We start from the raw sequence: 15,662 nt of genomic DNA, 5'->3' as shown, positions 1-15,662 counted from the left end.
TAGGAGCCAGTGACTACACTGTCTTGTAAGCGGAACTTGAAGGCTTTTCAGCAAGGCCTCATAGCCATACAGATTTGAGCATTCTTGAAGAGATTCATCATTGTCTTAGAGCAGTTTTACATTGCCAGTCCTCAACAATGGGTGCATGATACCTCATGTCTTCATGCACAGACTGCCTTTGTGCTCCCTCCACAATAGCTCTCAAACCAGAAGACACTTCTTATCAGAATGAGAAGGAAAATGGTAGGAGCAAAGCTGCTTCAAAACTTTATTCTCAACCATTAGAGCAAATATAAGAATCATCACATGATCTTCTTAGTCTGCTATCCACTTGAATCTTTTCTCCATTTCCTCAATTTCTGTCTCTGTAAAGGAATTATCCTGAGATCTAGGTTATTGCATCAGAGCCGAGCACTTAACAAAACTTAAACCAGCTTTCTTTAGCTATCTTATTCTGAAATATTCAGCTTCTACCAATAGCTTCTTGAATCTGTTGTCCCCCCTAAGCAATGTTTCTTAAAGTATCTTTCCTCTATATGTGTTTCAGGTAAGCATCCTAACATGACTGGTATGGAAAATACACTTTTGTGGTCTTCTCTGATCCTCTGTATTGCCTTCTTGGGTCAAACACATCTCTTTTGCTTTATTTTATTTTATTTTATTTTATTTTATTTTATTTTATTTTATTTTATTTTATTTTATTTTATTTGTGTGTGTGTGTATTTGTTTTTGTTTTTTTTTTTTCTGAGCAAACATTCATCCTACCAGTCTACCACTCACCTCTCAACCTCAGGCTCATCCATGGTGAGATGATCAACTGGCATCATTTCATTAATGCTGACACTACCTTCAACTCATGTGAAGATCACTTTTTAAATTCTGATAGAGCTTATGGCAGCCCTTAAAACAGTTGAAATCCAAGCAGTTCCCTTTGCATTCCCTTGAGATACTGTTCTAATACTGAATAAATTCCTTCAGTAGGGTGCTTATGCCTTGTACTTGCAGTTGCAAGGTTAGACTGTCGAAAACAAGACAGGACTGAGGAGTGCCAAGTTGTTCCCACACTGGATAGAGAGACTTACATGAGCTGTAATAGGCAGTACTCACAGTAAATTCATGTCTGGAATCATATTTCCTTGGCAACACCCCTCACTATAGCTCACACTGAACAAGGTGGTGGCGTTGCCTTACTAGTTGCTGGTGCATCAGTGGCCATCTCTGGAATTAGGAGTTATTACTGCAGGCACTTGAGATAAATAAAGCATTGTGGAGGTTTTTATGTTGGTGTAGAGAGTGAAGTAAAAATGTTAAAACTGTCAATGTGTGTGATTCCAATTACATGCCTTGCTGAAGAATTACAGCAATTTTTGTTGGCTGTGAACTGAGATCATTTAGTGTTGACCTCCTTGTCTCCATGCTACTTAATTGTGCCACTTGGAGTGAATATTGTTCTGTAACATTCTAATCTGTGCACAAGAAAGTGCTACCTTTATGATTCAAAAGTGTTTCCAATTGCTTTCATTTGTTGATATTTATAGCTATCACTGTGCATACGTGTGTGCATGTGTGTGTGTGTCTATCTGCAGCTGACTGCATGAGTGCAGCACTTGGGACAAAAACGGCCTTTCCACTCTTTGTTCTATAGCTGGGATAGTGACAGATAAACAAGGAAATAATTCAGAAAACAGGACTTTTGGAATGAGACATGTTGTGTATGGACAGCAAATCAGACTTTCATTCTATTTCATTTCAGTACATTTTGGTGGCATATAGATGGCCATATTCCAAATCTGATGGGAAGAATTAGGACTCTACTGTAACATAAGCAGTTATATCATTGTCGACCTCCATTGAGAACTCTCAGATTTCCATAGGGGTTGCCTTACTGCCGAGATATTGTCTTTCCTTAACAATTCAAAGCCATTCCAAAGACAGAACTTTCTTTCATTCTTTCTTTTTCCCTCAAAGGGAAAATGTGATCCCTATGAATAAGAGCAAGTCTAGTTATGTCATGCATTCTGTCAGCTTGTATTTAACAGCATGACATGCATGTTAGCAGCAAAGTGAGTCCGACAAAATTGCTCTACTTGACATGAGAAGAATTATTTGATTCTGCACATAAACTACCAATTTTCTTTAAAATTGTTATTTTGAAATATAAATATTTCAAAGAAAATTGATTTTTTTTTTCTCCTGGAAGAGTACAAGGACATAATCTCTATAGTACTTCACGAACGCAATTTGATTTTGTGAAAACACTCTCCAGTGTATATCTTTTAGCCAGAAAAAGAGGTTAGCTCTTTGGTTGCAATATATTCTATGCTTAAAATACAAACCAAACCAACCAAACAATCAAACAAATAAATAAATAGCTGTAAATGTAATGTAGGAGATGAAAATTTAGTATCTGCTCATTAGGAAAAAACAAAAAACAAAAACAAACAACAACAACAAAAACACCTCTTTTGAAAGGCTTCTCTCTGTCTTATAACAGAATTCCTTCCCAGATATTAAAAAAGGACAGTTTGCTCTTTTGCTATCACACTGTCATTTTCACTCATTTCTGCTGTGCCATTATCTCACTAACTCTGTCTATAACTGGAAAGTATTACAACCATCCTGAATGAGACTTTTCAGGAGATCATGATTTCAGTAATTAGCAATGGATCAGACCTAGTAAGGAACATATAAATAAAAAATCAGACAGTCTGTACATACATTTGCATGACTTTAGAAACAGACAAGACCTAGGTAAATCACACAGATTTTAAGTACCTAAGAAAGCCATAATATTTTGCTGTAGAAAATGCAAGTGTGGTATCTTCAGAGGATGCTTCATTCCTCCTCCTAAGACCTGAGTCATTATCTGAGTGCACACATCTTACTCAACTGACCATACAGTGAAGACAAGATAATTACTCTCCCAAATACATCATCTTTATCAGCCATGCAAATGAAATGTGAAAGGCCCAGGACTTGATGTTTCACAAGGCAGATCTAAAAAGAAGGTGCTTAGTGGGAAACAATAAAAAAAGGTGGTTTCTGAGGATCCATAATTTACAAATCATGGCCAAAGAAACTCCCTGTGAGAATGCCTCTTAAGAGCTGAGTAGGATTTACTCACCTCCAGACTCAGAGTAAGAAATTGTGTACTGAGTGCTTTTATTTGTTAAGATGTTGCTCAACATAAGAGAGTTTTGACAATGAGGGGCTTAGAAAGAAAGCAAGAGGCAGAAGACTTTTTGTATTTCATCAGACAAGGTGATAGAGCATAACATTAACATTATAGTTCTATGGAAATCATGCATATACTAAGTTGCTGGGTCTTTTTCATTAAAACTTATGAAGTTTTCTTATTTAATCATTCAAAATTAAGTTGTAGTTAGAATTTTATTAAGAATGAAGATGACTGAGCTCATGTATAGACATAAATACTTAAATACCGCTGTGTGATAGAACTCCTTTCAAATCAAAGGCGAAGAAAATTGTGTAGCTCTGGATTTGTAAAAAAGACTACTGAAGAAGAAATAAAAAAGTATATGCAGCAACAGATTATAACTGTCCTGAAGGAGAATGTGAAGAATGTACATTTGATGCAGCAGAAGATGAAAAGGAAGAGGAAGAAATTTTAGAAGCTGTTGAAAGAAATTTAGAAGATGATGTTAGGAAGTGATCTAGTCAAGTGTCTGGGAAAGAAGGGATGTATACTTATGACTCTTGTAGAGTTTTTAAGATGGAGTGAGTGATGTCACAAGAAAAAGAAATGATGAAATCTTACGAGATGGTGAAAAACAACAGGGAAAACTAGGTCTGAAACAAAGTATAGAACATAGAGCAGACAGAATATAGGGATTATCTGTGGTGTTAGATGTCTGAGGAGGACACAACAGGAAGGAAGCAAACCTGAACTATCACACAGTGGAGTTGTTTACATACAGCTTAATTAGCACCTGAAGGAAAAACTTCAGCTCTGGGCTTGTTCTGATGCCAAGGTCATCACACTGTGATGTGCCACTTAAAATTAGCTGGAGAGAGTAAGTTTGCCTGAGGTCCTATTCAGCTCTTTCCCAGCAGACTTTCTCTTATTCTTGTCACAAACTGACTAAATATAGATTATCCTCTTTTCCCCAAGGCTTTCTTTTTCTTTTCTTATCCTGGCCTTTATAATCCTCGGGTTGTGCAGGTGCCGTACGTAATCTTCTGTGTTATTAGGAAACAGCACTGCAGGGTTCCATTTAACCAGCACAAGCTGTCGTCTTACATTGCTATAGATGTATAACTATAAAAAGACAATTATACTTACTGTGAGAATGCTGATGACTGCACCTTGGAAGGCTGAAAAGGTGAACTGTGACTTCAGTCGTGGAGTTATGGTAGCTTGAAGGTAAAAATTTGAGTATCGGTGACTAAGTTGTAGCCATGCTTCACAAATTAATTGTTTTGTTATAGATAGATATTTCTTTCTGTAAGAAATTATATCAGTGTGTTATCTTCTACATATTAAATTACATTCATTTCAAGATATTTATTTTGAGTTTGCTGTTGCTATTCTTAAAAAGTATATGTATTTCTATAGCATCATTCAGCATTATAAAGCAATACGCAATTATTCAGTGCTGGACCAATACTCTTCTAGTACAGCCTGCCCATAAACTTGAGTTTTGCAGATGTGTGCCTTAGCTTTGAAGAGCAAGTCAGCTGAATGACCATAGTATGCATCTTGGTAATATGACTGATCAGGTGGCTGTAGCTAGGGTCAAACCTGGAAAGATAAGCCATTAGTTGTGCTAGATATCAGGGCTGTTGTTGATGTTCTTCTAGTTATTATAATCTATGCAGAAAGATCACAGTTATTCAAGCAAAATCACTGGGACAATCAGAAAAAAAGTTCAAAAAATTAACTTATTTCTTGTGTGAAGTCTTCAGATCAACTTCACAAAAGCTGCGTCATCATTTCAAGTGTATAGTCATAATGTGAAGTTGAAATTTCAAACTAGGTTCACATGTATCTTCATATGTCTTCATACATTCAGTTTGCCAAGAAAGTATTGAGACCTCTTCAACCCTACCAAAACCTGAATTTTTGCCCTGTTTTGAATTTGACATGACCAAAGTCAGATTAAACAAATAAATAAGTAAACCCCACACCAAAGCTCCACATCAGTTTAATGAGTGCTCAGAGGTCACACTTCTTCTTTTGTCCTACTTCTTTTAATGTCATTGGAAGTTGCACATAAGATTTATCAAGTGGCAGTGTTTATCACTGGCGGTGCATAATACCCAGTTCAGTTTCTGACAGCAGTAAGCAACAGTTTAACATGATGTTGATTTCAGACAGAATCTAAATATTACCTCAGCAGCTACTTCAATTCTTTATACCTTTGGAGACAATGGAAAAGGATCACACACACTAGACTTACTCAGGACAGGATGAAGGAAATGAGTTTCAACTTCCAAAATCTAAAACCAAAGGTATGAATCAAACATTATTACCCTTTTGATTTTTGGTAATGTAATGAAAATTCTTCTGAAAGATTTGTGGTTTATGTAGCACAATCCTGTACACTTTTGTTACTCTTACGCAGTAAATTTAAAGATTTTTTTTTTTTCCAATGGGCTATAACAACCATAAATTTTCCCCAGTATAATATGTGAAGGATGTTGAATAGGTATAGGGGCACATAATATTTTTTTCATCAGTATTTCCTTGAGTATAAAATGGATGAAGGGCATCTTTATGTTAATATAGCCCTGTTTCATGCTGGCAAGGTCATTTGTATGGTTTGTCTATTTCATGAATGCTATGCATGTCAATTAAAACTGCCTGTAGGCAGATTTAGCCTGTGCACCTGACAGAAAAGCAAAATTATTTGCATTTTACCCATTAATTGATACATTTTGTTTGATATTTGTTAACTACTTCCTCTTCTAGAAATCTTTGCAGAGCTTACCAAGCAAAAAATTTAAAGTCTACAGCGTCTCAGATTAACAAATACTGCTTTCTACTGGACTGCATATGGTAATCATGCATGTTCAGATCAAACTCTGAAGAAGTTGATCCATTTATGGTCTTCTGTCCTCAAATATATGCAAGTCCTTCTAACCTGGGAGATCAGTGATTTCATATAGTCTATTCACCTTAGATATAAGAATAATTATCTACATATCCTCTAAAGTCAGCAGAAAATAGCAGATTTCCCTAGAATTCAGAGTACAAATACAATTTGATTCATCTTCGAGAAGACCACTGTCTTCCCGTTGGCTGCACAGGGAACATAGAAAGACCAGCTTTCTAATTTTGGTATCTAATTATATATATTTAAAATGAGGTGATGTGATTATCTTCTAAAGCCTGAATTCATCTACTATAAATTAGCCATCTGGATGTTTTGATAATGATAAACTATCAATCCATGCTTTATCCTGCCTATCCTCATCCTTCAGTCAACACAAGCATATGCTCTTCATATACATATAAGCATGTGAAAATCTATAGCTTTTAAAACTGTGTTTTTTCTGCATCTGAAGAACCCTCCTATCACTGCCCAAATTAGACATATAGCCCTTACTAAAGTCTGCTTGTGATTAATACCCATAATGGCAGCTGCCAAAATCCTAAAAAAATCTTAATTCTTACTGAATCTCAGACCCACGTACATAGCTAGCAATGCATGGTCTCAGACTCACTTTGTTATACTCATCTGTGGACTCCTCCAGCTCTTCTTGACCTTGGAGTCAAAAGGTACTGAAAGAAAAGAGACAGAAGAGGTATCTAGAGAAACAAGGGATTTATTTTTTCTCTCAGAACTTTTTAAGAGTTTACTATACATTTTAGTATAGGTTGGACAGAGACATGTTTGCATGTCTTGGCAAACAAAAACAGAGACTGTCCCAGAGACACCTTGGATAGATGAAGATATCTTAATTGGAGATTTGAGCTCATTTAGATCAGGACTGATATGAAAGAGGCAGGCAGTAGAACAGACGTGTGAGTAGGGAAGACAGGTTCAGACAATAAGATAACACTTGTTTTCACAACTGTTAAATGATGTCTGGCCTGAAGTAATGAAAATGCTGGATGAAAGATGGGTGCAATAGCCTTTGCAGCACTGGAAAGTAGAGTAAGTCATTCCTGTTTTGACTGTATCTTGATCTTGATGACTCCTTCCAATTTCTGCTCTCACACCGTAATGTTACTCAGGCCTGAGTATATGGTTCCCAACTTGGATGTTAAAAGAAAAGAGAATGGTTATACATGCTAAGAATTTTCAGAAGAAAAGTTACTATGGCATTCTAAAAGATGAATGAGTCACAATATAGCAGCAGAGAAAAAGAGGAAAGAAAAATATTGGCAGGCACAAAAACATTTTGCTGGCCTTCAACCACCATCTGCACAGGTCAGGCAAAAAGCCAGTGCATCATTCAGGGTGAACTGCTATCAATCCCAAGTGCTGCAGTGACTATAGAAGGGAATCGACTGTTCAGCCTGCAGAAGTGGCAACACAACAAAAAGCAGCCCACTGCATTCAGGAGTGGATTTATTCCCTTTGGTCATCTGACTTAGTGGAACTGAATGGAACTCTGTGTATTTGGAAAGTTTTCTCCAACAATTGCTTTATCAATCAATCCTATCCTATAAAAATATAATCAGAGAAGTCTTATAAATGCCTGACAATTATATCACAGACACTTTTAGCAGCTTGCATTACATCATGTGGAGAGATCCAATGAAATAATAACATGTGGATTCACAGTAAAGCAGAACACACTCCAGCACACTTCTGTAAAAATCATTCATATGGAAATGTGCATAGGGATCTTCATATCTCATATACAGAAAAGAAAAATGCTTAAAAAGTATGTCACAAAGGAAGATCCTGGAATATAACTTAGTTCTGCTGCCGTATCTTTAGAGTATATTTATGATAAGGGATTTTGAGGTGTAACTGTTTTCAACATGTTGCTTTGTGCTTACCATGCAAAAGATGTGAGCACAGCTCTGTCACAAGGCAAAAAACATATGCATATTTTCAAAACAATACATTTAAGAACAGTTTTCTCCCAGCAGAAACAACAGTTGCTAGGACTAAATAAAAAATTTGTGAGACATCTATATTTTGATGTAATCAAGAGATCTTTTGAAGGAGAGTTGCAGCTATATGGTATTCAATAATTATCATGTAGATGGAAATGAACAAATGGGGTGAATAAAATAAAAGGTTAACCTTAATTATCTAAAGAACCAGAAGTTATTCTTTTCTAAAACAGTTATTCAAGAAGCACAGTTCCCACCAGTTAAAATCAGACCCGAAGGAGAAGATCACCATACTATTTTTGTGTCTCACTTCTCACTGAAAAAAAAGTTGTGAAGATTGCTCTTCTACCTACAAGACACACAACATATTTTGAAATTAGGATCTCTTTAAGCTTTTCCCTTAACAGATTTAAATTCAATCACCTTCATTTTTTAGTATACTCTTCGCTTGTCTATGAGCAAAAAGAAATATGATAAATTGCCTATGGTCATTAATCTACCCCAGATGGAATCAAAGTAGAATCTGTGTTTGTTGTCTTGAGGGTGAAATACATAGAAAGAAGGGCTTACCTTTCAGAGAAAAGTTATTTACTTCATTTTCTTTGGCGTACATGTTGTTGCTTATAGTTTTAAGGTAGAAAGGAAAAGTTTGAAATGTGGTACACTGTATGTAAGGTTAGAAAGATCTAAAACAATAGTTTCTATGTAGATATATAAATAAAATACAGATTTCTTGAATTCATAAGTGTTATTATTTGAAGTTCATCAAAGAAAGAGCCATGAAAAGTTAATGAAATACATTTGTCAAAACTATGCAAACAATACACCGTGGTTTAGTGAGCACTAACACTCCTTGGATTCAAGTGAAACATGCTTTATGGTGGGAACTAAAAGAAGTAGTCTGAAAGATGGTTAGATGTTTATTAATACTGAAGACTATGTAATTCATCCAGACTTAAACAGCTAGTGGCAAAAGACTGGAAGGAAACTTCAGAGTTAAATCCCTTTCCTTTGCATTGACTGCTAGGAAAATTCCTAGAGAATTAGGCTAGAGATTTGCAGCCCAGAACTACAGGGTGACAGCACAATCGATTAGATAAGCAATATAAAATGCTAGTATGACTGAATCATATCTTGGTCATGCTGCGAAACCAGTAACAGTGTTAATTTCCATTTTAAATAATACACGTAGTTCAGCTCCCCTGATTTTGTTGGACAGAAATACCCAAATTTTAGGGAAACTTGATAAAGAAAAACAGCCTGTGCTGTTGGCATGGCAAAATAATTGGCTACAGTAAAGTTCAAATTTCATCACAAATTTATAGTGTCAACAAGTCATCCAGATCATTAGATCCAAACTTCTACAAGACCATCTAATAAACAGAGCATTCTTAACACAGTGCAGTCTCTCGAAGTTACACAATGCAGGTTCTCAACTACATGGCAGCATGTGTGAAAGGCTTTTCAGTGAGTCAGAAATCTGGCAAAGAACTTTGATTCCATTAGATGAGAAACAGAAGAGACAGAAGAAACCTTACAAATAGCAGAGGGGTATATTTAAATATAGTCTGAAAATACGAAGCATAAAACCTCACAAAGTTTATCAATAATAAAATTATCTTCTCATAATGTCCTTAGACACACAAATATATATATTTTATTTTAGTTTCTTTCATCCAACAGATATAAAAAAAGTCTCACTAAGGTTTATATAAATGGATTTATACTTATATTTAACTCAAAAAATTTGTAAAACAATGCCTCTTTTTGCTACTGCCAAGCTCTGGGAAGTTAGATTTCTCATACCCATTAAGTATTGAAGTCCATTTTATGCCAAAGATTAGTGAGAGATGCCAGGTGCCTATTGCACTAAAATTTAACTGTGTGACAACCCAGAACAGATGAGTACAACAGAGTAGCAGAGAAGCGAGTGGGTGCTGGGATTCTATTTGTGATGCCTGGATGGCCCAAGGGATTTCACCAAGCTGGAAAACAATTTGTTTTGAGGCTGATTTCTGGTTGGGCTTACATGCACAGAAAGGCTTTGCATTTTAATTACTATTTCTTGCTGTATGCTGCTATCAATTTCAAAATCAGTAGGTAATAGGAATCAACACTAGGAATGATTACAATATTGTTCTCATGTTAACAAGAGCTAAAAAGTAATGTCACATCTACACTGTTGAATAGGGATAATTCTGTGCATGTATTATTAGTGCACTCAGATAGTTGGGTAAAACAAAGCAGAAGCAGTCACAGGCAATCCTTCCCTTGTATCCCAAACTGTTCATATTGAGATCATGTCTTGAAAAAATGTGGAGAAAATCATGCTCCCTTTTCCAATATCTAATGTTCTGGAGTTAAGAGGAAGATTCTCTCTTCCAGGACAGTCAGTCTGGCAGATCTCACTGACACTTTACAAAGAATTAAACTTGACATAACTAAGTAATGTCTAGACATGAGAAATTGTACATTGAGTTCTTTAAAAGTGTCCTGAGGGTATGGAACAAAAGTTAGGAGTTTTATGCCCCTTGAAAATTTTTACGAGGAAGTAAAATCACAGAGCTAAGAGAGACATAGGATGAACGTTCTTTTTATATATAAATAGGAAATTGCAAAAAATTCTCCAATAAATATTATCGCCTTTCTAGAAATTCAAGAGAGCTCATTTCAGAAAAAAACACCTCGATCTAAATTTAGCCAGTATCATAAACTACAGCCTCTACTCTTTGCAAAGTTCAGAATGCAGAGAGAACATTTTTAAGAAAGGTAGTTTTCACAGAAGCACTTGTGTGAGCCTGTCTTATGTGTGACAGTCTTTTTTTCTTTCTGTTCTCCAAAAATCACACACCAAAAATAAGACAATAATTCACACAATGCAGTTTCAATAAAAGAAGCCCCCTCACTTCTTTCCTTCCTTGTGGGGAAGGAGTTGTTTGTTTAATGCAGCACTGGAACAAGATTGGGCCCTCCAATATTCAGTCTGATGAATGGCTAACAATGCTGCTAATTAAGCCAGAAGCAACAAGAGCAGCTTCCTATTGATCATATGCTTGCATGTTGGTTTTGGGCTCAGAGCCATGTCTACACTCTCTATTCCTCAAATTAGTAAAAACACTACTGTGGAGCAAAATGACACAAAGAAAGACAGAAGGTTTCTGTGGTAATTAAATAAGTTCTGTGTGATTAGAGGTCCATGAAGATGAGGTTACAGCACAGACATATTATTCTGCCCATTCTTCCAAGATATGGTGGCAAGATCACCTGGGGTACATTTAGTTTGAAGACCAGCTGCTGCTTCTCTATTTACTCCTCTGTTTCCTTTGTCATTAAGATCTTTCTGGGAAGGTGACAGATGTAATCTACCTGGACTTCCGCAAGACCTTTGACATAATCCCCAACATCTTTATCTGTAAATTGGAGAGAGGGATTGGAAGGGGGGGACCATTTGGTGGATAAGGAATTGGTTGGCAAGTCACAGCAAGAGTGTTGTGATCAACAGCTCTATGTCCAGGTGGAGGCCAGTGACGAGCGGTGTCCCCCAGGGGTCCATCTTGGGACTGGTACTCTTTAACATCACCATTAGTAACACAGATGATGGGATTGAGCACACCCTCATCAAGTTTGCTGGTGACAACAAGCTGAGTGGTACAGCAGATACAGAAAAAGGAAGGGATGCCATCCAGAGGGACCTTGGTAAACTTGAAAAGTGGGCTTTTGTGAACTTTATGAGGTTCGACAAAGCAAAGTGCAAGGTTGCGCACTTGGATAGAGATAATTCCAGGTACATAAACAGACTGGGAGAACTCCTTGAGAGTATCCCTGCTGAGAAGGACATAGAGGTCCTGGTAGATGAAAAACTTAACGTGAGCCAACAGTGTGCACTTGCAGCGTAGGAGGCCAATGGTTTCCAAAGTTCCATCAGAAGAGGAGCGGCCAACAGGGGGAGGGAGGTGATTGTCCCCTCTGCTCTGCCCTCTTGAGGCCCCAGCTAGAGTACTGCATCCAGGTCTGTAGCCTCGAACGCAGAAGTGGTGTGAAACTTTTGTAGAGGGTCCAGAAGGGGGCCGCGAAGACTATCCAAGGGCTGGAGCACCTCCCCTATAAAGACAGGCTAGAGGAACCAAGCTTGTTCAGCCTGGAAAAAAGAAGGCTGTGGGGAGACCTCATTGTAGTTTTCCAGTATTTAAAGGGAGTTTATAAACGAGGGAAATCATTTTTTTATGCTGGTAGATAGCAAAAGGGAGAATGGTTTTAAACTAAAAAGAACAGCTTCAGAGACTCTCTGGAATGGAGTTGTTCATACTGGTGAAACCACTGGCAGGTGGATGAACTTTGCTCCTCTGCATAGCAAACTGCACCCCCAGTACTCCGGCTCTCTCCTTTTCCCTTTAACACAGCAACTGTTTTTTCTTACTGTCTGTGCCTGTTTTAAAGGGATGTGTGTGCATACGTATGCCATATTTCCAACTGGGAACACACATCTTTACTGGTAAGAGCTGAACACACAGCATCTTTTGAAGCTGAAGAGCCCCATGACTTAGCTGGGGGCCTCTCTTAGCATTTTGTTCAGCCTGGAGAAGAGAAGGCTCCAGGGAGATCTGATAGCAGTCTTCCGGTATCTAATGAGGATAAGAAAGAAGGTGAAAGACTCATTAGTGGATGTGTTGTGGTTGGACAAAGGGAAATTGTTTCAGACTAAAAGATTTGGATTAGTTATAAATAAAAAAAGTTCTTTACAATAAGAGTGGTGAGGCACTGGAACAGGTTGCTCAGAGAGGTGGTGGATGCCCGTCCCTAGCGACATTCAAGGTCAGGCTGAACAGGGCTCTGAGCACCTGACAGAGCTGTAGGTGTCCCTGTTCATTGCAGGGGAGTTGTACTGGATGTCCTTTAATTGTCCTTCCAACTCTAATGATTCTATGATTGTATGATTCTATGATACAGTGCCTATGAACCATGTGAGCAATACACCTCTGACTCAAAGGGTCTCTACTCTTTTTTTTTTTTTAACTAGTGCTCCCCCTATTCTCATAACAATAGCAAATGGGAAAATAAAAAAAAAAAAAAAGGAATATGAAAAAATATATATAAGAAAAAAATGCAGTGGATCTTGTTCGCAGAAATCTCTGCTTAGTATACCACTGAAGATTAAGGTAAAAATTAAGCATATATCGAAGTTCCATTAATTCTACTGAGGTCTGTTACCAGTATTCTGTTCCGTCCTTGGACCCTTCTCAGAATAAAAGCTCTCAGAATCATAGAATGGTTTGAGTTGGAAGGGACCTTAAGGATAATCTAGTTTCAATGCCCCTGCCACAGGCAGAGTTGACAGCTGCTAGATCAAGTACTACATCATAGAATAATAGAATTGCTCAGGTTGGAAAAGGCCTTAAAGATCATCAAGTCCAACTGCAGCCTAACCATACTACCCTAACTCTAACAACCCTCCGCTAAATCCCATAGTTCTGTGTCAGGGTGGAGGCCGGTCACAAGTGGTGTTCTTCAGGGGTCAGTCTCGGGACTGGCGCTCTTCAACGTCTTCATCAATGACATAGACAGTGGCATCGAGTGCACCTTCTGCAAGTTTGTAGATGACACCAACCTGAGCGGTGCGGTCGATACATTGGAAGGAAGGGAAGCCATCCAGAGGGACCTGGGCAGGCTGGAGAAGTAGGCCCATGAAAACCTAATGAGGTTCAATAAGGGCAAGTGCAGGGTGCTGCACTTGGGTCAAGGCAATCCCAGGTATTTATACAGACTGGGGGAAGATCTCCTTGAGAGCAGTCCTGCAGAGAAGGACTTGGGGGTCCTGGTAGACGAGAAGCAGGACATGAGACAGCAGTGTGCGCTTGCAGCCTGGAAGGCGAACTGCGTTCTGGGCTGCATTAAAAAAGGGGTGGCCAGCAGGGAGAGGGAGGTGATTGTCTCCCTCTACTCAGCTCTTGTGAGGCCCCATCTGGAGTACTGTGTCCAGGCCTGGGGCACTCAGTACAGGAAGAACGTGGAGCTCTTGGAGCAAGTCCAGAGGAGGGCCACTAAGATGATCAGAGGGCTGGAGCACCTCTCCTAATAGGAAAGGTTGAGGGATCTGGGATTGTTTAGCTTGGAGTAGAGGAGGCTCTGGGGAGACCTCACTGTGGCCTTCCAGTACTTGAAGGGAGCATATAAACAGAAGGGTGAACAGCTGTTTACAAGGGTGGATAGTGATAGGACAAGGGGGAATGGTTTTAAACTGAGACAGGGGAGGTTTAAGTTAGATATTAGGAGGAAGTTTTTCACACAGAGGGTGGTGACACATTGGAACAGGTTGCCCAAGGAGGCTGTGGATGCCCCATCCCTGGAGTCATTCAAGGCCAGGCTGGATGTGGCTCTGGGCAGCCTGGTCTGGTGGTTGGCTACCCTGTTCGTGGCAGGGAGGTTGAAACTCAATAATCAGTGTGGTCCTTTTCAACCCAGACCATTCTATGATTCTATGATATGATTCTATGATCTGTGTTCTATTTACCAATTTGTTTAGATCTTTCTGTTTTTCAAGGATCTGTCTGCCTCACAGTATTTCTGCTTGGTTTTCCAACTACATTAGTTGGTCTAATAAGATCAGATCTTGAAGTATGGCTACCTAGCACTTCAGTGTACAAATGAGTACAGGAACAGTAACTCAGCTTTTTGTGCCACGGAAGCCTTTGAAATAAAGCTATGGAAATCAAGAATATAGCACACATATCTATGAGTTTTACAGATTATGTTACTATTACATGAAGTGCAGAACATACCTTAAAAACCTTGATTTTAGACTTGATTTTAGACGAAGTTTAATCCTGTAAGCCAACACATGTTAATTTATCTATATCTGTAGCATGATAGAACACACAAGCCTCAACCAAGAAATGAATTCAGAAAGAATAAATTGAGAAGCAAAATTTGACCAAAAGATTTCAATTTAAATTAATTAAATGAATAATAGAAGCCTCTACCAGCAGGGCATTCAGATGGATATTAAGTGTTTTTCCCATGCTGATACTGGAACCCTGCCCCTAAACATAGGATACAAACCCTAGGACCTTTAACTTAGGCATTGAATTAACCACAAGACCTAGATGGACTTCAGGTTGGTTTCTCTGTTGCATGTTAGTAACATCTTGGAGAGATTCCTGGCCTTACATCAGCCTAACTTGGCATTGCAAATGTCTACCTGTCTTCTCTGCTGCCCATTTTGTCAACAGAGAGAAACAAACTCTTTTAAAGTGTGATTCATCTGATCTATTGTAGACATCTGCCTTAGGCTGAATTGAATTGCCCTGGCAATGACTCCATCTCTCTGGAATTGCAAAGGGAGTCCAGGGTGACCAACTCAGGTGAAGCGATTTACAGAGGAGGCACCTAAATTTGAATGAATGAGTCTTACTCCATGTGTCAAAGGAGTGGGATGCATCCAGTGAAGCAAGAAGCACAAAGTGGTTAGTGATCATTTGTTTGTACAGTTTTTATTTATTTACATTTCAGTGCAATGTTAATAATGTAAAGGATGAATTAGAGCTCAAATTTTGCCTGGATGAATTTTCTTCTTTTCTCCTGCTAAAGACTCTGAGCACTCCATAAAAACAGCACAAAAATGACCTTTTGG

At 38.3% G+C, this 15,662-nt stretch overlaps 1 long non-coding RNA gene across 1 annotated transcript in view; it reads right to left on the bottom strand.

Annotated features, from left to right (window-relative positions):
* LOC121107446 overlaps positions 1-4,469 on the bottom strand; it is a 35,171-nt gene extending 30,702 nt beyond the window's left edge. Inside the window, exon 1 of the long non-coding RNA XR_005841600.1 lies at positions 4,304-4,469. This is a non-coding gene — a long non-coding RNA (uncharacterized LOC121107446). The remainder of the gene's footprint in view (positions 1-4,303) is intronic.
* Between the last annotated feature and the right edge of the window lie 11,193 nt (positions 4,470-15,662).

The sequence above is a fragment of the Gallus gallus genome, chromosome 1 (assembly GCF_016699485.2).
Source record: "Gallus gallus isolate bGalGal1 chromosome 1, bGalGal1.mat.broiler.GRCg7b, whole genome shotgun sequence".
NCBI lineage: Eukaryota > Metazoa > Chordata > Aves > Galliformes > Phasianidae > Gallus > Gallus gallus.
This window is presented reverse-complemented; position numbering and strand designations above follow the sequence as displayed.